This window comes from Thunnus maccoyii, chromosome 16 (genome assembly GCF_910596095.1).
Source record: "Thunnus maccoyii chromosome 16, fThuMac1.1, whole genome shotgun sequence".
NCBI classification, from domain to species: Eukaryota; Metazoa; Chordata; class Actinopteri; order Scombriformes; family Scombridae; genus Thunnus; species Thunnus maccoyii.
The window spans coordinates 1,859,921-1,883,656 of NC_056548.1; the positions used below are offsets into that span (position 1 = coordinate 1,859,921).

Below are 23,736 nucleotides of genomic sequence, written 5' to 3' on the forward strand. Positions count from 1 at the left end.
CACAAGCAGCTCCTCCTGAGACGTCACTGTATCAGTGTCTATAGAGGAGGTGTGCTGATTATAACATTACCTGCTGGTCAGTGATGTTTATCCAGTCTCTCTTTCATTTATCAGTCCATTCAAAGTTCCCGTTCATGTTTCTCAGAGACAAAGTTAATGACTCTGAGTTCTCTCGTCTACAGTTCGAACCAACATGAAACTCTCCTGGGCTGAATCATCAGTACAAAAGACGAACAACTGGGTTCTTTGATAAAAAGTTGAAGGTTCAGGACTGTAACTACAGCTCCCAAGATGCATTTCAGCATCAATCACCAAGTTTAAAATTCAGACATGTGCGCCGCTAACAGTAGAAACCAGTAGTGAACATAACACTGACATATCATCAGCTTATCAGTTGATATGTTGAACTTGTTAGCAAACAGTTTTTTATTTCCACATCCAGCAGTTACGGAGCAACATTATCATTCATGTGGAGTCGTGTTTCTGTCCACCTGGTGAATATAAGTCCAATATTCACTCTCTTTTAGCTCTGCTTTTGTTCTCCACCAGCTCCTGAGGGAAATATCTGGCTCTTTAGCTGCTAAATGCTCCACTATGTTCACCAGCTAGTCTACAGCTAACTGTGTTAGCAGGTAGTGTACAGCGGCTTTTTACAGCTTTTTCTCTCTGAAAACGACGCTATGAGACGCTGAGAGTGAACCAGAACAGTAAAAGTTGCAGCCGGACAGATAAACAATGAGCTGAAACTCACTATAAAGCTCCGTAAAGCCGAGAGGAGCTGCAGAGTCACTGATGATTCTCTGTAGGTTCATCACACACTGACACATCAGACACTGTTATTATAAACATATTGATTATAGCTGCTTTAAGAACAATCAATAAAATATTTCTAGGAAGGATTTAAGATTAAAAAAAAAAGAAAATGCAACAGAAAAAGATTCACTGTTTTTTGAAAAGGAAGCAAGGAAATCTCCAATTTTGTTGTTGCCTAGCAACAGTGCTCTCAAGACTTGAACCACCTGAATCACGACGTGCACGTGACCTTTCTGACCTCTGAGCTTCCCGCCTGGAGGCGAGTCGGTCTTCAGCTCACAGCGATAGCAGAATATTCAACTGTGTGTTTATTTCTCTCTTGTTTTCATATTTTTCCGATGTGTTTACCGACGGCGGCGCCGGCGCCACTGCTCACTTTGTCGACTCGCTCTTCACTTTGTTTTTACACTGCAGCTGCAGAGGTACCACCATCGGCTGTCAGTCACACACACACACACACACACGCGCATAGAAAGAGACATGCATGTATCCCTGCTGTGATGTATATGAGGTTCAGTCAGGGCTCAGGGTTAATAGCCTAGCTGTCAGTTTGATGTGCATACCTGTGTGTGTGTGTGTGTGTGTGTGTGTGTGTGTGTATTAATAATAGCTTGCTATCTGTCAGTGCAGATGAGGGGTGTGTGTCAGGAGAGCGAGCTTTAAATGCTCCTCGTCAAGCAGTTCGATGCACAGAATGACAGGCCTGCAGTGTGTGTGTGTGTGTGTGTGTGTGTGTGTGTGTGTGTGTTAGCATATGTTAGCATTTGTTAGCCTTTCCATGTGGGGATTTGTCATACGTACTTAAGATGTGTGTGTGTGTCTGTGTGTGTCTGTGTGTGTGTGTGTGTGTGTGTAGTCGTCTCTAAGTGGAAAACATCATGCTGAGCAGAAAAGCAGCCCGTGTCAAACTACCCATCATGCCGCATGAATGGGCCGCTCTCTCTCTCTCTCTCTCTCTCTCCCTCTCTCTCTCTCTCTCTCGTTGCCGGCGCTATTATGAAAGAGCGAGCTGAAATATTATTATTCTGCTGTTATTAAGCTGCGCCGACATGTCAAGTTGAAATCATTAGCTTCTCTCTCAGAAAACACCAAAGACTGTATTCACACAAAACACCCGAAAATACGCTTTTCATCACTAAAACATAATTTGCCTCCTCCACGGCTGGAAGATCACACTGAACAAATGTTTCTTTTCTTCATTTTCAAACTGAACCTGGAAGTTGTAACACATGAAGCTTTATTTTCCATCCTTCCTAACGTCGTCAGGATGTTTAGATAAAGCTCTTGTCACGTTGGTTGTTCCTGGCCAACTTTTGGAAGTGATATTTAAGATGCAACAACCTTCTCTGACCTTCTATAGAGGTTTAGAACAGACATCTTTAAAAGTCTGGAGCTGAAGTGAAACTGGAACCTCATTAAAGATATATTATTATGGCCTTTTTTTGACTATTTTAATCATATCTGTGACATTTTATTCACCAAAAGTTGTTTAGATTTCTCTAAATCCATCTTTCCTTACAGTCCAGGCTGTTGCTGAAATTATTTACATAAATCTACATTATTAATGAGCAGCTACTCTGATTGGCTGGAGGTATGGCCCCCACCTTCATCCCCAGCCAATCAGAATACGACTTAATGAATAATGCAGCATGTTTACCTGGAACAATGTCTGCAGCTGGAGATGTAAGACAGTTTACAGCGTCTATGAAGTCTGATCCTGAATGAAGGGAAGAAGCTGCGACTCAACAGGATGTTTCTGAACGATGAGATCGTGTCCAAGTTTCCTCACAAAGTAAACGTAGCCGGAAGTCGCTAGCTTAGCTTTAGCACAGATATATTCATTTAGCTCAGTAGCAGAAAGACGCCATGTTTTAAAACTTAATCTAAAGCGCTGGGCGGCGGCGGGCTCATGCTAAAGCTTCCTGCTGATCTGATTTGACTTTGAGTTTTCTTGTTTTCTACAATAGCAGCCCTTTAAAAGTCCCGTTAACATTTATAACTACACTAATGAGTAAAAATGTCACATCAGAGGGGAAGAGTCCATGAGTGAGTTCAGATATGTTTGTAAAAACAGCAGGACAGAGAAGAGCAGCACAGATTACTGCTACAAACATCCACAATGACTTTAGAGGATCGCAGCAGGAAGTTTTATAGATGTGGACAAAACCAAGTTACTAACACGAAGGTTTAAATATCTGACAGCAGCTGCTGTAGTGGAGCTGAACAGTCTGAGAATATGGAAAACACTTTATTTCTTCAGAAAGACTGATGAAAGAAACGCTGAATAAGACATCGTGTTGAGTTACAGAAGCTGGTGGAACAGAGATTAGACAGGAAGTGACGTCACGACTTCGGCTCTCTGTACGTCTTTATAGACAATCTGATCTGTCTGGTTCAGGTTTCTATCACAGTCGGACTACAGTTTAACCACAACATGTCAAATATGCTCCAACAATGTTAAAACAAGCTCACTGTAGTTTATAACAGCAGCCATGATGGAAATCTGATCTCAGACAGGGTTTCTGACCGTTGATTGTTGACGATTATTGAGACGTCGTGATCTCAAACTGCACGTCAAACAACAACCGATCTGACAGATTCTAAATGTTGTACGGAGCGACCAGGTCGGGGTTAAAATCTGTAGAGAGTCTGTAAGTCCAGCGACACGATGAGCGTCAGTCACGTCAGTCTTTATACGTGTGTAACTCACAACTGAAGTCTGTTTTCTTCCAACACATACAGTAATAACTCATAACTCCCAGTTTAATATTTTCATTTTCGTGGTCTATTTACGAACATTTGCATGTTTTTTATGGTCAAAAAGCTCCTAGTTTCAGCTGTATAAGCCGTGGATGCAGAACCGCTGTCCTCACTCAGCCTGAAACGGGCTGTTTTGTGTTCCTCTCTTCTGATTGGCTGTTTTCTGAGTGACGCACGCCCAGGCCAACCACAGGTAGCCTACTGTCGCCAGGTAAAACCAGGACTCTAGGTAAAGCTGAGGTTAATGTTAGACCTTTAGAAGACTTCCTGACATCCAACAACTGCTCAGCGTTTCCTCCGTGACCGTCTCTCCTCTGCTCCGCTCCGTGTGTGTGTGCGTGTGTGTGTGTGTAAGCCCCGCCCCCAGCGAAACACAATGAAGAGCAGACCAGAGAAACCGACTCTCACGCTGAGCTGAAATGAAACAAGAGCACATAAATCAGGTAAATAAACATATTTTGTTTGTTTCAGGAGCGGCGTATAGTTGTGACATCACAACCTTACTGAAGTCCAACCAGCTCGTTTAAAGGCGACGTCTCTGAATGTGTGCTTTTTATTTATAGCAGCTAGACCTGCTTTCTACAATATGCCCCCTTTAATAAGGAAATAATTTACATATATATATATATATATATTTAATAAAATCTTTCATGAACCTTTCTACAATTTGTACACAAACAAAAACAAAAGAGCAGCAACTAGTCGACTAGAGGAGAATTAATCATTTTAAACATCTTTCAACCAAATATTTTCTGGTTTCAGCCTCTCAGATACGAGGATTCGCTTCTTATTTTTTACCACATATGTAATATAAATGAAATATATTTAGTTTTTGGACTGTTGGTCAGATAAAATAAGCATCACTGTAACTATGTGCTCTGTTAAGCCTCATTTCTTTAATTGTCAGGTTAATCGGTGATGATAAAAGCTTTTCAGTTTTGGCTGCTTCCCTCTAGCGCCTCCCTCTGGCCAAAATGTCCCACTCACCTTTCTCTCTTGACTCTCGGTGGACTGAAGGTGTTTTTACCTGCTGGCTTGTGTGTAACCGTGATGTGATGCAACCCGACAGATTCTGACTCCGCTAGTTCTTCTGAGGAAAAAAAAAAAAAAAGTAAGATTCAGCATCTTGCTCGAGGACACTTCAGCAGGATCGAACCCGTGACCCACAGCAGCCGCGGGACCGGCTAATGATTCCCTGTCAGTGAGTTTGAGCAGCGGCTCGTCTAAAAAACCCCCACGACTCCTCCAGCGGTGCCCCGCCGAGCCCGGAGCAGCCCGTGTCAAAGTAAGCCGTCAGCCGGATGAATGGCCCGCAGCCTTTTGTTCTCCCCCTCGCTATTAAGAAAGACCACGCTGAAATATTATTATTCTGCTGCTCCGAAATATGCCAGATTAAATGGTTACCTTCACTGAGCCACACACAAAAGGCACAAACACTCAAGCACTTTACAGGCCCCCGAGTCCAGGATGTTTCTTGAGTTTTCTGAAATATTATTATAAAACCATTGTTAAACTGCTCTGCAACATGACAGCTTAAATCATCACCTTTTTAAAAAAAAATAAAAAATAAAGGGCACAATGTGCTGCCGAGATTTAAAGTGTAACACCGGTGTAATTTGAGTTTCCGACTCGCCGCCAGCAGCGAGGTTGCACAACTGTACAACCCCAAGCTAAGCTAACTTCAGTGAAAGGGCTTTAACTGCACACAGCAGCATAAATGATCAGAGTTTGGAGGGAACAGACGTCTCCTCAGTCTCAGCAAGCTGCTGTTTCAGACTGGATGTTGCTGCAAAAAGGAATTATTAATAAAATGTTAATCAGTCACATATTAGTTAGAGAGAGAGACGTTAAGATGACGTCTACACCAACATGTCTGTGTTTAAAACACAGTTTTTTATGTCAAAATGATTTGAGTCCACAAATGTTACAGAGTAGAAAAACACCTGAACAACAACAAGAAAAAAAAAAAAAACAGCTAAATCTCTTCTTCTTTGTTCTCTTTTCAGTTGGTAAACAACAGTTTTGCATCACTAGTCAGTTTTCCATCCAGATAAACAGCAGGTGGCGCTGATTCTCCAGTCGGCGCCATTAAACCGTCGCAGAAGAAGAAAACACAAGGAGATGACGTCATTAAAAGAGTGACAGTCAAAGCTCAAACGATGGAAAAGTGAGGAATCTCCTCATCATCGCTCCACACAGATCTGATGTTTTCAGCTCTTTCAGTGACGTTTAAGTCACATGACTCATGTCGCGTCGACCACGTTTTTACACCTCAGAGAACAGGATACTTGTGATACGTCCTCGTGTGCACGCTTTTCTTTTTTTTCTCATGCGCAGATTGAAAATGCCACTAAAATGAAGATATACAAAATAAACAACAAACAAAAGTTACAATAATTAAGACTAGCGACGTTTACAAATTAAAAGCGCAGCTAAAAGTGTTTTAAGTTTAGTTTTAAAAGCCGTCTGACAGGATCAGTGAAGATGTTCCAGAAGCTTAAAAGCTGATAATATTATGATGATAATAACCAAACAGTTCATAGCTGACAAGCAGACCATGAAGGCCTTAAAAACAAGCTTTTATTTTATTTCTCTGCCGTGTGATGAACATTACAGTCGGTCTTCTGTGTGTGTGGTTTATTTCATCATGAAGACTTGAACACCTGCAGTAAAAGGAAACAGTTGTGTTTTTAACAGAGATGCTGGTTGTTTCGTCTCAGCAGCAGCAGCAGCAGCAGCGATCCGCCTGTGAATGAGTCTGGATGCTGTTCAGAGCATGAAGGCTCAGAGTGCGCCTGCAGACGGGGGTGTAGGGCGCAAATTCACACAAACACGTCCTCAATGAAACTCCACAGAGAACACAGATATTATCACAGTTGGCACACGCCGCATTTTCCAATACAGCTGTCTCTGCTGGAGCCAAGTTTTTAGTGGGAGCCGTTGTGGCCAACTGGCTGCTCAACAATAAACTCTACAGCGTCAATCAGTCAATCAGTCAACTTGTTTTGAGCCGCGCACTCGTAGTTCTCCTCTTCAGTGTCACTTTGCAGTTTTGAAATTGCCAGAACGCAGCAATAGAAAGCTTTGTTCTTTAAAGGAACATGCCCGTGTTTATTTTTACACCAATATTCAGAAAGGTTTGTAGATTGACAAATTCTTTCTTTCTTTTACCTTCCAGGTTGGCAATTTCACTGCAGTGTGACAGTGAACACGCAGAGACTTGAAACTTACCTGAGAAGGTTTTTCTTTGCACAAAAAGTTCCATGTGAAGCAGAGAAAATTTCAGTTTAGAGGATTTAAACTCCTTGAGACGATGTCCTTCATTAGTATTTGTGGATAAGAAGCTGGAGTCTGGCAGCGTCTGAACAAAGCAGCAACTATTAAAAAGATGACATGATAACATGCTGATGTTTGACCATGTTCACCATCTTTCTTTAGCATGTGAGCGTGCAAACAACTCATTATCAGTAAATGTCATTAATCTTGCAGGTATTTAGTCATAAATCAAAGTATTGGACAAATGAATGTTAAATAAAAAAGCCAAAGATTCACTAGAGTCAGCAGGATTTATCCTCTGAGGACCAGGAATGTTTGTATAAATTACAGCTGCCAGTTATTAAATTAATCACTATTTTGATAATTAATCCAGTTATTTTTTAAAGAAGAAAATAATCTAAATTCTCTGATTTCAGCTCCTCAGATGTGAATATTTTCTTTACTTTCTATGACGGTAAACTTTGAGGAGTAAGGTTCTCTTTGGGATTCAGTCGACAGTGATCGAAATTTTCACCATTTTAATCGATTAATCAAGAAAATAACCATCAAATAGTTGTGGAGATATTTCAGTCTGGACTCAGACAGACCGACTGAAACCTCAGAAAGGTTAAATAAAGAATCACAAACCTGAAGAAGAACTACAGAGGGGTTTGATGCTCCGGACGCTGAACGATGAAAATCAAATATCAGCATCACGTCTTCAGTTCACTTTCCTACTAGAAGTATAAAACTGACCATCAGCACTGCTTTGGTAAAATAAACACGTTATTCATGTAAACCTGTCAGATCAAAAACATCATATGAATCTTGCAAATAGGGACATCTACGGTGGCCTTTCGGGACAAAACACATACAAAAATAAAAGCACAAACATTAAGAAACTTGCAATAGAAAAATGCTGCACACACACACTAAGAGATAAACAGGCAGAATAACGCAGCGTGAGTCACAGCGAGGTCAAAGAGCTCATCACTGCCCCTGCTGGCCGGGAGCATTTCCTGTTTACCAAGAAGCATCTCTGCTTTTGTTTGTGTTTCATCATTTGAGAATCTCTCTTCATGTTTGTGTTTATAGTTCACTATTTGTTGCATATTTGGATTCGAGATGCATTTTTCTTAATGTTTGTACTTTTGCTCATGAATATGTTTTATTAACTGAGCTTTTCTTTTTCTCAGTATTTGTGTTTTAATCTTGTGTGTGTTTTACAGTTTGTCTCATTTTTGAATGTTTTTGCTTTTGTATGATCGTTTAGTTTGTCAGATTGTGACGTTGCCAAGTTTGCAGTGAGAGTCACGTCTGAGACTTAATGGCTGTTTAATGGATCCACAGTGAACGTTACAGCTTGGATTAGAAAGTACAGCAGGCAGAGATTCATTCATTCATTCATTCATCACTGCCACAACATCCTCTGTCCTCTGGCTGCTGTGACCTTTGACCCCTGACCTCACACTGATAGTATCTGTTAACAGGAAACTTTTACTCCTCTTCTTCTTCTTCTTCTTGTCTCTGATTGAAGATTGAAGTGTGAAATATAAACGTGAGCTCTGATGAAACACGCATCAATACTTTGCAATTTGGGAAGGAAGAAAAAAAAAAAATCTGCACCTTCACCACCAAAAAAAAACCTCCTTGAAAAGTCCTCGAACGCGGCGCAATCGTTCAAATCGCTGCACTTCTGCTGCGTGAAATCAGTTAATGGTTAATTAAGTCTGCTGACAGCTTCACTGCTGATGTTCAACGTTTGTCACGTTTCATCGACGGACGATCAAACCGAAGACGGAGAAAGAAAATCCTGCTGAGACTCTGAACTAAGTAACTACGTACATTCACTCAAGTACTGTTACTTTACTTGTACTTTCTACTCCACTACATTTATTTGACAGCTTCAGATTAAACATTTACATTAAATAACATATAATAAGCTTCCAAAATACAAAATGTCCAACCTTTTGACTTGTAACCCTGTTTGTAGTTGTGGCTACTTGTCATGTGACAGATGTTTGTTGTTGTAAAACTTTCCAATATTTTATAATCAAACTGTCCGTGCAGCACCGACTTTCTGCAAAATCATACTTTTACTTTTAATACTTGAAGTAAATTTAGCCGATAACACTTGTGTACTTTTACTTTAGTAGGATTTTAAATGCAGGAGTTTTACTTGTAATGAAGTATTTTTACATCGTGATATTTCTGCTTTTATTTAAGTAAAGAAAACAAACATCAGATATAAATTCATATGATTACAGAGTAAAAACATAGAACTTGTAAAATGTTTTTATTGAAAAATGAACAATTTCTGCTTTGTTGTTTTTATCTGTTTTCTGTTGCATAATATATACATATATATATATATATATATATATATATATATATAGTATGTCAAATAAAACATTATCCAAAAATAAAAAAACAAAACTTAACTTTGGACTTAAGTCCAAACACAGACTTAGATTCAAGACAAAAATCAGACTTAGTGCATCTGTACATATATGTATTCAAACACACACACTGTACATACATTTATATGCACATACAAGTAAAAATGCATGTAAGAAAAACATAAATAACAGAATATTCTTAATAGTAAAATAATTCTTGGCGGTGTTCAGCGTTTGTGTGGGTTAAAGGACGAGTTCACAGTTTTTCAAGTCCAAATGAACATTAAAGCTGTTTTTCTTGCTGTAATCAGTCCTCCTGTTCATACTGACCATTAGAAGATCCCTTCATAATGACCTTACAATGGAAGTGATGGGGGACAAAAATGTATTTCAAAGTTTATCTGAAGCTAATATGAAGCTTCAGCGTCCAAATGAGTCAAATCAAGTAGATATCATTCAACGTTACAGTCTTTTTAGAGTCAAAGTTCCTCTTTTTGTTACTATACTTCCACCTGCAGCTCAACAGGGAAACACAAAGACTGTAAATGTGTCAGATATCCACTTGATATGACTAACTCAGACTGCTGAAGCTGAATAGAAGCTTCACACAGACTTTTAAATGCATTGAAAGCACATTTGAAGGATCTTTTAATATCCAGTATGAACAGGAGGAATGATTACAGACACCTGACTGCTGCTTTAACACACTGGAAACGTTGTGAACTGGTCCTTTAAATTAACCTAAACCCAGTGAAACTTACACTGAGAGACAGAACGATGGAAAACAAACCAGTCCAGATACTTAAAGCCCCAGTCTGACCATTTACGGTGTGTGTGTGTATGTGTGTGTGTGTGTGTGGGTCTGGCCTCCACACACACACACACACACACACACACACACACACACGTTACCCCGAGCAGAGCTGCCGTTTGACAACTGACAGCTCAATAAGGCCCTCACGCTGCTCTGAGTGTGTGTGTGTGTGTGTGTGTGTGTGTGTGTGTGTGTGTGTGTGTGTGTATGTGTGTGAAGTCGGAGGCCAGACCCACACACACACATTACGGTCCTGAACACCTACTGCCCTCTAGAGGCAGATGAGTGACGGGTCAGCGAGTCGGTCCTTAAAATCACTCACATCATCCTGCATCCTCTGAGCTGTGGTCATGCTGGGACCAGTTTATAACCAAACGTCCACTGCTGGTCTGTTGCTCCAGAGCTTCTAGAGCTGAATATGTCCCTCTTTGACTTCCTGTTGCTACTGCTGGCTGCATATTTGTGGAGGTCATGTGACCTGACAGCAGATTAAAAAGACCAGAGGCCTTTCTCTCTCAGTGCTGGGACAGACAGGTATCCCAGAATGCATTTTGCACCAACCAGCAGCAATGGTGGTGATTTTGATCGAGGCTAAAAGCTGTTATATGTTGTTCATTTTCAATCTATGACTGTTAATAAGTCACTTTATTAAGTTTAATTCTTTTTTCAGGCAGGAAAGTGACCATTTAGATTCCCAGTATGTCGTCAGTTTATCCAAATAACGTCTGTTTGGAAATTTGTTCCGATGTTTTCGGAGATGTTTCGGAGCCGCCGGCCGGGTGAGACCAGCAGCAGGTCGTCTCGGCCGCCAGCAGCCCGACTCCTGAGTCGATCGGCGGGTCAACATCCGATGATCTGACCGCTGGATCTGATGTCTGATTGATCTGTTTGTTGTTTTTCTCTCTGGAGTGAAGTTATATTCAGTGTTTAGCTCGGTTAGCTTCCTCACTTCCACCTCTCTGCTTTCTCCTCTTTTGTCCTCCTCCTCCTCCTCACCTCCTTGCCCTCTCTTCTCCCTCTCATCTTCTTTCTCCCTCATGTCCTCCTGGTCTTTTTTGGTTTCTCCTCCTCTTTCCTCCACTCTTCCTTCCTTCCTCCATCTCCTCGTTTTATCCTCAACTCTCTTCTTCTCTCTTCTCCTCCCTTTGGGGCCTCTTGATCTCCCACTTCTCCTCCTCTTCCTCTCTTCTATCTCCTGTTTCCTTCCTCTTCTTGCCTCTGTTTCCCTTTTCCATCACTTCTCCTCTCCTCCTCCTCCTCCTCATCTCTCCTTTCCTTGATAGTCTTCTCTCCTCCTGTTTGGATTCCTCCTCTCCCTCTCTGAGGATTCTTTTCCTCCTTCTTCTCTTCTTTCTCTCCTTTTTCTATTTCTTTGTTGCTTTTTGGCCTCCTTTCATTCACTCTACATTTCCTCTCCTCTTTTCCCTTCTTTCCTCCTCTCTCCCCTCCTCACGCCCCTCACTTGCCCCCACCCTTCTTCTCCTCTTGCCTCTCCCTTCTTGTTTCCTCTCCTCCTCTCCCTCTTTCACCTTCCCTCCTCTCCTCCTCTCTCTTCTCTCCTGTCTCTCTCCTCTTCCTCCCTCTCAGTAGGGGGTCTATATTGTCCTCCTCTCTCCTCCTCTCCCCTCTCTCCCTCTCTCAGTCAAGAGTCTGTACTGTCCTCCTCTCCCCTTCTCTCTCCTCCTCCCCTCTCCTTCCTCCTCCTTCCTCTCCTTTCCTCCCTTGTTTCCTCCCCTCCTCTCCTCTCTCCCCTCCTCCTCCTCCTCCCCCTCCTCTCTCCCCCTCTCAGTCGGGGGTCTGTATTGTCCTCCTCTCGTCTCTCTGTGGGAACAGCTCCTCTGTTTGTTGGCCAATAGGTCCAATTCAGCCGGGGCCTTTTTAGAAAGACCAGCACCACAAAAGCCAACGGGAAACGACCCCCCCGCTGCCGATCAACATTTTCTTACCCCCCCGGCCTCCCCAGCTCTCCCCCCGCCCCTCCCACCGAGGCCCTCTAAGTTTGTTTAAGAGATTGAGGGTCCAAAGAAAGAGACAGAAAGAGAGAGGGACAGAGAGAAAGCGTCCGCCCATTAAGGTAATTATATAGAGCCTGTGTTCCCGTGAGGGCCCTTAATTGATGTTAATGTTTGTCTAATTGGGGGGACTTGGGGAGGAGGAGGAGGAGGAGGAGGAGGGGAGGGAGGGGGGGGAGGCAGAAAGAAGGAGGTGAAGGTTCCTCCTCAAAAGATCCTCTTCCTCACAGGACAAGGAGCACTTTTCAGTCGTCCCTCCTCCCTCTCCTCTCTCTCTCTGTCTCTGTCGTTCACACCTTCCCACAATAGCTGTCACCTCCAGCTTTCTCACATTACCTTTTCTTAACCCCCCCCACCCCTCCTCACCCTTCCTCCCCCCTCCCCCCTCCCCCCTCCTCCCCTCTGGGCAGCCAGCGAGCTCTCACAGCTCTCTGAGGCCTCGAACCGACCTGATTAAACTGCAGCAACACATCCAAACTACAGCAAACAGGATGTTAAAGGCTCATTTCACACAAATCCTGAAAAACTCACGTCTAGTTTTAACTTCATAATTGATCACTAAGATAAAAATGCTAAAATTCTCTGGTTCCAGCTTCTGAAATGTTTTTTTCCCAGTTTTTTTTTAGTGTTTTATGACAGTAAACTGAATATCTCTGGGTTGTGGACTGTTGGCTGAGACGAAACAAGACATTTTTAGTTGCATTTTGGGTTTTGGGAAACATTTTCTGACATTTTATAAACCACACAACTAATCAATTAATCCGTCTGGAGTTTGGACCTCAGAGGATGTTAACAGCTCTGTTATATATTCTGGGTCCAAGTTATGTTTTAAAAGTGAGAAATTTAATTTAATATAAAATGTAAAAGACACCAGTGCAATGATGCTTAGACAAGTGCTTTTAAAGAATATTTTATTAGTTTAGTTAGTAGTTATTTAGTAAATGATGACAACAAAACAGTGAATATAAAAATAAAAATAATATAAATAAGTATAAGTAAGTAAATAAGTAAATAAATATAAAGAAGTAATAAATACACATTTTATAAGTAAAGTTGTAACAAATAAAGATTCTCAGTAATTCAATGAAAGGGACACTTATTGAAAAACTGTCTTTACTCACTATTATACATGTGCAACATTTATAATAATGAAACGACTAACATGTTATCATTCAGAAAGGTAAATATATATTTAGGTCGACATATAACAGACTCAAACACTGTTGTATTACACTTTCAGTTCTCTGCTGGTCAGTGTTTCTGCACTTGTATTTCTTGTTATATTTTATATATCTGCAATAAGCAAACAGTCCGACTTCAACAGGAGTCGTTGTGTCTTGTTAACACTCATTAAAAGTCTGAAACATGTCGGTTACACAACTGAGCTGTTCTACCAAACAAATAACTGTCAGACAGGAAGGCCACTTCCTGAAAATGTATTTTCAGATGTGAGACGGTGTCAGCGGACTGAATATTAACTGGAACCCAGTAGATCTTCAGCCTCTTTCTGATCAGAAGGTTTTAGGAAACTGTGGAACCAGAAGAACGAATCCCAGGAAGTAAACTGAAGAACCGTGAAGACTAATTAGAAATACTGTGTTAATCACTAAAGTCATCTAAAGCCTAGTAAGTGCTGAGCAGGTGACCAGAGCAAAGAGGCTGAAACTGGGATGATATGTATGCAGAGTTCTGCACAGTTAAGGCGGGAAAACAAAGTCCTACAATAGTCCAGACATGAAGATGTAAAACTGAATGTTTTTTTAAGTTTTGCTAAAAGACATCATTAATCAGATCTTGGAAATATTGCTGAGTTAGTAAAAACTTGATTGGACAGATTATGTTGTTTGTTGTTTAAAGCTGGAATTAAAATGAGATTCCTGCTTTCATCCAACACAATGGAGGCAAATGGATTTCAGTTTGTGCTGCTCACATTACTGAATAATACCTGCATGAATCCACAGAACACACTGATGATATAAACAGCCACAAGTTCTGGCTGCTGTTGAAGAGCGTCTACATCAATCTATAGCTAGCTGAGTGTGTATCCTGGTTATGATCCGGTCTCTGGAGTATCCTGGTTATCTGCTGTGCATGTAAACATCATATCCTGGTTTCAGAAACCTGGATATACTACCTGGAATACTCCAATAGAAACCAGGATACTGTGGCCTGAAATCAAGACTCAAGTAGTACTCAGTATGAATAATCTGGTTTCTTGTGCTCTATATAAACGTCAGGTCTCAAATGTGGATGTAAAAGCACTTGTCGGAGTGGAAATCAGGTTGATGTACGAGCACCTGCTTTCACAATGATTGGATTTAAAAAACAGAATCATGAGCACGAACAGATTTATAAAAGCTGATGAAAAGAGTGTGTCTGCATGTTTCTGGCTGCAGCTGTAGTCTGTTCAGGCTGTTCATAAATCCATCACTAAGTTTGTGTCTTTCTTAAAAGACACATATGCTGCACATTTCCAGCTCTATATTTATATTCTGGGGCTCTACTGGAATATCTTTGCATGATTTCCAGTTAAAAACTCCTTATTTATCTTCTACTGGTCCTTTATGCAGCCCCTCAGTTCAGCCTCTGTCTGAAACAGGCCGTTTTAGCTCCTGTCTCTTTAAGGCCCCGCCTCCTGATGAGCCCACTCTGTTCTGATTGGTCAGCTTTCAGGAAGCTTCCTCCGGCTCCGGAGGCTACGTAAACAAACTATAGTAGCAGGATTTCACTTCTTTTTCTCCTTCTTTACTCCAAATGTCAACTTCTCAAATCCATCCGTACATGTTGGAGCTGAATCACATCTGAGATATGAGACACATGGAAACACCTTAGCAACCACCTTAGCAACCGAGGATACAGAATGGAGGAATGTTTATGGGCATGTGTGACGAGCTGACGTCAGCTCATCAGCATGGTAGAAAAAAATGTCACAAATGAAGCCTTCACGGCAGGTTGAAGCCCTGAGTTTTGCCTTGCAGGCAGCATTTCTACATACGTTCACCTCAAGTTTTGGAACTTTGACCATGTTTAACATCCGACATCAGAACAGGAAATAAATAACAGAAAAGCACAAAAAGCTGAATATGTCCCCTTTAACGTCAAATAAGAAGCAACCAGCTATGTAAACAGGAAGTGACTGTAGCATCACAAGCTGTAACATAACTTCCAAAAATAACAGTTTAAAGTGACCTGTTAATCCTTTGTGAATGTAGGCGTGACTTTCTTTTATTTCTATCTGCATATCAGGAGAAACATGTGTTTTAGAATCAGTATTCATGCAGTTTACAGTGAGAAGGAAATATATGATTATGCTAAGCTAACTGATGTTATTGGTTTAGTAATTTGAGGTTTAGTGTGTTTTTTGTGTGAAATGTAAAGTGTCAGCTCAGATATGTCGACCAGAATGACATCTTCTATGTGACAATTAGTTTGGTTTAATTTAAACGGTTATTTAGACTTTTAATTTGGAGGATTTTTGAGGAGCGAGAACATAAACACAGGAAGTAGCTCCTGAAGCTCCCGTCTGCCCGAATATGAAGAAGAGAACGTACTCGGTTGTTAGTCCAGGTCGAGCTGCCGACAGCTGTTGATTTCACTCATCAGCATCCCAGCATGCAAAGCCTCTCCCGGCTACGGGCGCCAGTTTAGCTCAAACTTGCAGTCTTGTGGTTGGTCAGATGGAGGTCGGATCACGTTCCCACCACAAAACAGACAGACGGACCGTTTCCTCTAAAGGGTCTGTGCTGAGTTCAGACGAATCGAAACCGAGCAGACTAAACAACGAAGCTCTGAAGACAAACATCCTGTTGAACTTTTCAAACTAAATAATAAAACAGCCAAAGTGAGTTAAAATCAGGATGACACACAAACAAACAAACAAACAGTAAAGTGAGTCGATCCAGATGAACCGGAGCTCACTGACAGCAGCCTTTGTGTGCTGACTCACCGCCAGACTGACAGCGATTGTTGGCCTGTGTTTGTGTAGGCCCTGCTGCTGCTACTGATGATGATGATGATGATGATGATGATGGCGGTGGGTGAAAGCCACCATCATCCTCTTCTGTCACCATCAGCAGCATCAGCAGCAGCAGCAGCAGCAGCGCCGCCGCTAGGCCTCGCGCTAATTACCGCTGCATCTGTCTTCATACGTTCTTCCCTCGTTCTTCCATTGTCTGCCCGAACAAATAGTTCACGCCACCTCCTCCCACCTCTCCGTCTCTCCTCTTTTACTCCTCCTGACACCTCCCTGCGTCTCCTCACAGCTGGAGGCAGTGTCAACGCCACTCTATTGTGGATTGTATTTGCATGTTTTTGTGTGTCTGCATGTGTGTTGCGAGAGAGAGAGAGAGTGTGCGAGGGGAGCGTTTGGTTTCTCTCTCTCTCTCTGTCTCTCTCTTCCCACATCCTCTCTGTATATATTTGTGTATGCTAATGAGGGATTTCCGTGCTGCCAGCCATAATGGAGCTGCTGGATAATAACCCTGCAAAAACAAACTCAACTGCAAACCAACAAACCAATTATCTTTGCTCTTGTTTTTCCAAGCCCACTGTAATTACTGTACGCACAAGAAGAAGAAGAAGAAGAAGAAGAAGAAGGGGGGGGGAGGGGGGAAGCAGAAGAAATGAGGACGCCCCAACATCCATCATAAAAAATAATCAGGTTTGATTTCATTTTTCAATCCTTGGCCTCAAATTAAAGTCACCCCATCACCCTCACCTCTCTCTCATTCCTCCTAAATTTACCTATCATTCCCATGGAGGGGGGGCCGCGAGGATCGACAGACAGACAACGAGACGGGCGTCAAGGAAAAGAAGGAAAAAAATGACAGCGCGACAAATAACCTTCCTCGCTTTCTGCCCACAAATTCGACCAAAGAAATGAAAAAAAAAAAAAGCCTCTAAACTATGTCCCGCGGCCAAATGAGACACCTGTCCAAACCTCTAAAGACCTTTTGTGTCTTTCACAGATTCTTTGCGCTGCGTTCTAATTGGCTGGCCGGCCTGTGTGTTAGCGTGCATGGCATGCCCGGCTGCCGGGAAGGTAAAATAGGCAGGCGGGGGAGCTGAATAGAAATGTGATTGTGTTGCTGTCAAGCGCTCCCACATGAACTCCCCTTTTCTTTCTCCACCCGGACAGAGAGGAGAAGTGTGAAGGGAGAGAAGGGGGGGGTGAGGAGGAGGAGGAGGAGGAGAGGAAGGGTGAGAGAGAGAGAGAGAGAGAGAGAGAGTGAAAGAGACACACTTCATTTGTCATCCAGTGGCCTGATTGGAGTGGCAAAGCCAATTCACATCTCGAGTGGAGTTCCCATCACACAAACCCCCTATACCAAACCTCCCCCCCCCCCCCCACCTCCTCCTCCTCCTCCCCTCTCCTCCTCCCCCCTCCCTCCCCCTCCTCACCCCCTGTATCCTGCCAATCAAGCGCAGTCTGTACAAGCTGCCGGTGTTTCGAGCTGAGAGCTTCATCATCATGGATGGGAGCGGTAATGACTCTCTCTCAGGGGCTGTAATAGCTGCAGCTAATGGGATGGGAGGGAGGGGGGGGGGGGGGTGTGGGGGGAGGCGGTGGAGGGGTGAGGGTCATGGGGAAGGTTGGATGGTTGGATGTGTGTGTGTGTGTGTGTGAGGGGGAGTCGGGGGGCGACTGCTGCCGTCACGGCCAGAAGAACATAACTTTTTTTTTTTTTTTGGGGGGGGGGGGGGTGATTTTTTCGTCGAAGGCTTCACGTGGAGTTTCTTGGACACTGAGTAAAAGTTGGAACGTCATAAAATACGTGAATCAACTTTCTAACAAAGACCGAAGTCGTATTTATCACAGAATCACTCCGAGTAAGACCAGAAACGCTCCTCACAGCAGGACGGGAGACATTTAGGACAGTTTACTGCACCCACTTTTAAGATGAAATGATGATGTCGTCTCGTCAGAATCATTTACAGACCGTTAACATTTATCAATGTGAAGCCTTCATGTGTATATAGTAGACAAATAATAAAGATAACCTGTGTTTATGAAGCATCTCAGAGCAGAAAATCACCAGTAAAACTGTCATCAGCTTTCTTAAAGATCCTCATGATGCACAACAATCAAAACATAGAAAGTCAAAGTGATTGTAAATGTAAAAAATGAGTAAACATATATTCTGAGTGAGTGAAAAGAGCTGTTAGTGTTATTATCAGGATAAACAACACATCACGTTGGATGTGATGATGACATTTGTAAAGTTAAAGCGGAGTAAAAGACGACGTCAGTGGACGTAACGGCCTCGTTGATGAAGCAGCTGCAGTCTGGTAGAAAGCCGTTCATGTGACGGGAGGTTTTACTGGAGGGGAGTTTATGATGGGTGGGAGGTGTCGACATGTTTTAAGACATATAAATACTGTCTGATAGCGTTCTTCTGGTCTTCATCTCCTCCTCCTCCTCAATCATTAAACATCCAGAATCTGTAAATATTGTCGGTTTCTAAAGTTTTCCTGCTGGACGCCAGATGTTTCCTCCTTCACTGTGTAAAGTTCAGTGTTTGTTCACTGGAGGCTTCAAGTTTCCACATCACACTTCATACTGGACCGTGATTGGCTCCAAACTAGTTGTGATGTCACAAATCTTGCTCGTAGGTTAATGTGTTAAACTGAGATTTAAGGTGAAGAGAAGAAACAACATCCTATTAAAGGGGTTTTCCAATAAATCTAATAAATAATGAATAAATAAATAAGTGACAGGTCTGAGGTTTAAAAGAAAGACTTTATATCAAAATCGTCCTTAAAACCGTTGGTAGAAAAAGTGAATATTTGCAGCCTTTCCTTAGGTGTTAAACAGCGAAATTGTGTTTGTTTGTTGTGTGTTTGGTTTCATGCAAAATGTATTTTAAAGTTGCTTTAGAGGCGGGAAAAGGAGGGAATGGAAATTCATACAAATATCTGCTGCACCTGATCGATCGTCTGGGTCTGAAATGTAACGTCTGAGAAAAGCAGGTTTAAAGTCAAAGATGCGTCAGGCTCATGAAGTTAAAGAGGGAAGATGAAACTTTCCTCCTTCAGCAGACTGATGAAGAACAACATCCAGCTGCAGGAAGAAGAATGACACAACAAATATGTGCAGGTAAGCACTTTAAATCAATATATTAATGTATATCATATATACTGGTCTCTGAGTGGGAGAACTGGAGTTACACAGACGAGCATTAAAACACTGGTTCTCCACCTGCCGCCTGCTCGGCCTCTCGAGGGGCTTCGGTTTATTCCTCCGTCCGAATATATTTCTATTATCTCTCTTTTTTTAATATTCTTCTGTCTTCCTCTCCGTCACCTTCTCTCCTCTTCTGTTTTCACTCTTAAATGATGCTGTCAGTCCCAGCTGGATGCTGTTTGTGTGGATGCTGGTGAGTCATGTGTTTCCTGCAGATATCTAGTTGAATAGTTGTGTTGTTGTGTCTGCAGTGTGTGTGTGTGTGTGTGTGTGTGTGTGTGTGTGTGTGTGTTTGTGCTGTTTGTGTGGGTGGAGGTGTGAGTCTGCGAGTCGTTTCAGAGGTTACAAACTGTTTCCCAATTTTTTCCTTTTGTTGTTGTAAAAGCTCCAAAGAACACAGAAAATGTCCCGACTCTCCTTCTGCCGCTGAACGAGCTTCTCTGATGAAACGTCTCAGTGTTTAATACGTTTTATACTTCAGTCATCTTTTTGAAATATCTATAAAACTCCACTGAATATGATCAATCAATTAATATCTTGAATCCTTCTACAGTAAATAGACACAAACCTTGTTTCTTCACAGACGGACGGCAGCAGTGTCACCAACTGTACTCCACAAAAAAACACCAAAACTGAGTTTAAAGGTGAAGTAATTCTTGTTTTTTCTCCCCAAAATAAAGAGAATATATTAAAACTAAGCAGAGTTTAAGATGAGTCGTAGTGACGTATCACTACAGGAACTTCTGTGTTTAAGTGATAAACTTTGTTCTGTATGAAAGTTTCATGTAACAGGTGTGATGTTTAGGTCTTACTGGGCAAATATCACTTCATCTTCAATATTTTATTAAGATATTTGCATTTTTTTTAACATTAGCAAGTTGTGGAAAGAACAGAGAAGGAATCCTGCTAAAATCAAGTGGAGTTTTTTCCAAATTTTGTTTTTTTAGCACTAAATTACTGTTTTGATTTGCTGCTGCGACTCATTATTGTGCTTTTATGTGTTTTCCCTTTAAAAAAAACACATGAAGTGCTGTTTCACATGTGATAACTCACACGTGTTTTAACATGTGAAATGTTCAGGAGCACATGTGGTTTTCGGACATTTCACATGTGGTGCATTCAGGGGCACATGTGAAATGTTTCACTTCACATGTAAAGCTAAAAACGTCTTTTTTCACATGTGAAAGACTGAATTTCACGTGTGCTTTTTTCCGTACGGCTTCTGTGTTTATATCGTTATTTTAACTCTATCAAGCTGTTACATGTGTGTTTACATAGTTTTAATATAAATTATTCAGTTTTATATGTTATTTGTTTTTAATTGATTTTGTTGTAATATTCTTCTGTTTTCTGTGAAGCATTTTGAATTAACGTGTATCAGACATAATTTTATGCATAATTTTAAATATTGTATGTTGTGTTGTGTCTGATTGTTGTTTTTTTTTTTGTTTTTTCTTCTTCTTTTTTGTCTTTATATTTATGTTTTTATAAAAGTTCATCTGTGAACTTGTGTATATTGGTTTTGTTTCAATGAAAACATGACGTACTCTGGAACTGTCCTGACTATTAAATGTGCTGTTTAAATAAAGTTGCCTTAAATTTACAACGTGTTTCGAGACAGTTTTAAAAAGCAGCTCGTCAACATTAATTCTGCTTCGGTCGACGTCTCTGCTCTCGAATCGCCTCCAGCTCCTGGATGCTGTTCTGTAGCTGACCTCTGACCTCTGACCTCTCTCTCTGTGTGTGTGGAGGCGCAACACAAGACAACCTCCTTATATCAGAGAGAGGATCAATAAAGTATCTCATTATCACCTATTAAAGGAGTCATTTAAAGAATAACATGAAGGTATCGCTTACGTCTCTCCTGCTCAGGTAAACACAGCTTGATCAATAACAAACACAGATGCTGATTTTCTATATTTGTTCTTCTTGTCGACATCTCATGATCGGATCCGAACCACCGATGAACTGTGTCTTTATTCAAGAGTGTGGTCTTTCAATTTAAGAGCTTGATTTATTGATTTAACGTTCAGATTTTGTAACCTTCCTCACACTCAGACTCCTGCCTGCTCTTAGACTCGTTCTGCTTCTGCTCAGACTGCATTTATATATATTTTGTTACTTGCACAGATGTTCTGCTGCAGCTTCAGCTCTTCATCTCCTCACACTCAGGCTGCTGCTTCTGTGCGCTCGTCAAACATCTGCTCTCAGATTTCTGCTCCCGGACTGTTTGTTCGCTGTCAAAATCGACCAACCAATAGAAGGCCAGGTGAAGTATTGACCAATGAAATGACCTCTGTTCACTTTACTTCTCAGAGCGTCTTGTACAGGCCGTTACTCTTTAACCGGGTTCATCCGCTGCCGCTCTCCAAGGTTTTATTAAATGTATTTTACAGTTTATATATCATCACCTTCCTTCCTAAAATAACAGCCTGAGTCATTTCTTCAGGTTTCTCAGAAAACACAAAAAAACATCACGGTGTGCACAAGCTGCCATCACTAATATAATGTTCAAGTGAGATTTTCATTAAATAAAAACACAAAAGTAAAGGTTTTGGATCTTTATTTGTAATTTTTTTTAGTTATACACATAATTTCTAGCTGTTAGATTATAATACGGTATTCAAATCTTTCTTAATTATATCATGTGATGTGGAAAAAAATGAGACAAAAACTGTAGATGAAATATTGTTTAAAAGGCAGAAAAGAGTTAACAGAACAGCCACAGATTCTGGAGCCGTAACACTCTTTGCTAAATGCTTCATGGACTTAAACTAAAAAGACTGAATAACTATAATATGAATGCAATATGAGGATTTAGTCACACTCTTGACGTAGGCCGTTATACTGCAGGGGTAGAATCACATGATCTGTTCAGGTGGCATTATGAACAGATCATGTGACTCAGGCCATTAATTTAGGAAGGTGACGATATGTCCGAGTGTCTGTATGTTTTCTTTTACTATAATAACTACATATAATAATAGTCGTGTAGCACACCGGCCTCTCGTCAGTGTGTTGGAGGAGAAAACAACGTCACCTTCATGACTCAGCAGCAGGAGTCGTTTTTTAATTATCTGTATTTCATTGCTCAGGGATGAGAGTAACACATGAAGACAGTAGAAACATTTTCAATAAACAACAGTAAACATCATCTGAAGAGAAGGAAAACACTTGAACTACACAACAGTGTCACTAATTATGTTTTAAAAATGTTTCAGCTCAATGATGTTACTTTTGTTTTCTACTGTCTTAATGTTTTAACATCGTTTTGTTGTTAGTTGCTTAGCAACAGTGTTCACTTAACATACAACACTTGAGAGCCAAACATATTATCAGCGGATGAATTCTGGTGCCGCAAATACGACTTAAGATAAAGTTTTCTCCTCCGTCACACCGACGGGGGGCCGGTCCCCTCCAAACTCTAAACTCTAAACTTCTCACATGGTTTCATTTCAGTAAATGATCCAATATTTCACCAAAAAAAAAAAAAAAAAAGGAAAGAAAGGGAAGGGAAGGAAGGAATGTCATAGAAGGAGAAAGGAGGCGAGGTAGGAAGGAAAAGTCTGGAAAGCTGGAAACAAATAAAGGAAAGATGGAAATAAGGAAAGTCAGGAAGGAAAGAACAGTCAAGATAGAGGATAGGAGAGAAGGAAGGAACGAAGGTCAAAAAGACAAGAAAGGAAAGGAAGCGTGAAAAGGAAAGAAAGAAAGTCAGAGAAGAAATCAAGATGGGAAGAAGGGACGGAGGATGGATGAAAGTAATAAAACAAAAGACAAAAAGGAAGGAAGGAAAAAATGAAGAAAAAGTCAAAAAGGAAAGAAAGAAGTAAGAAGGAAAAGTCAGACAAGAAAATGAGTTTGATGAAAGTTTAAACTTCATCAAGCTGAAACTATCAGAGTCCCTGAAAGAGTTTCGTTAAATGTGTCTGCAGTAGACACAACTTTTCCTCTTTCTCCTCTATTCTTCCTACTGATAATCAGACTAAATTGCTGTTTTGTTTGTCTTTATTCATCGGAAACGTTGAATTCATCAAAGCTGTGGGAGAAATTCAGAGCTCAGAAAAACAGAAAGTTTCAGTGCAGTTCAGTAAAGTAGAAGCTCCGAACTGGATTAAACAACTGAGACTGACAGAGAGAGTAAGTAGACTTAAAGAGGGAGCTGGACAGTGAGGACAGGGGCTGAGGGGTCATCCTGGCAGAGGTCAAAGGTCGTGACCTGTGAGTCCTGGCAGGTCTTTGAAGAGAAAGACGAGCTGAGCTCTACAGATCTTCAGCGGAGGAACGCAGAGTTCAGACTCCCACCAGGCCTGTGGAGGAGGATTACACGCTTTGATAGAAACACTTTACAAATATTGTGGACTAATCCTTTAAAGGCTTTAACCTCGCGCTGAGACTTCCTCTGCAGCTGCTGTGTGGGCCGAGCAAGGCAGAGTTAAACACCGGCAGGGTTACAGGTTCAATTCCCTGTCAGACTTAACAGGAAGTGTTCCGTTAGAA

General features: G+C 41.4%; 1 long non-coding RNA gene across 2 annotated transcripts; it reads left to right on the forward strand.

Moving 5' to 3' along the window:
* The first annotated feature begins 15,087 nt into the window (after window positions 1–15,087).
* Window positions 15,088–20,517, forward strand: LOC121880981. Of its 2 annotated transcripts, XR_006091665.1 has the most exons (4): window positions 15,088–15,894; window positions 16,597–16,713; window positions 19,020–19,149; window positions 19,820–20,517. It is a non-coding gene; the product is annotated as an uncharacterized LOC121880981 (long non-coding RNA). The 2 variants fall into 2 exon arrangements; XR_006091664.1 differs by lacking the exon at window positions 15,088–15,894 and having other exon boundaries at window positions 16,403–16,713.
* Window positions 20,518–23,736: the final 3,219 nt, after the last annotated feature.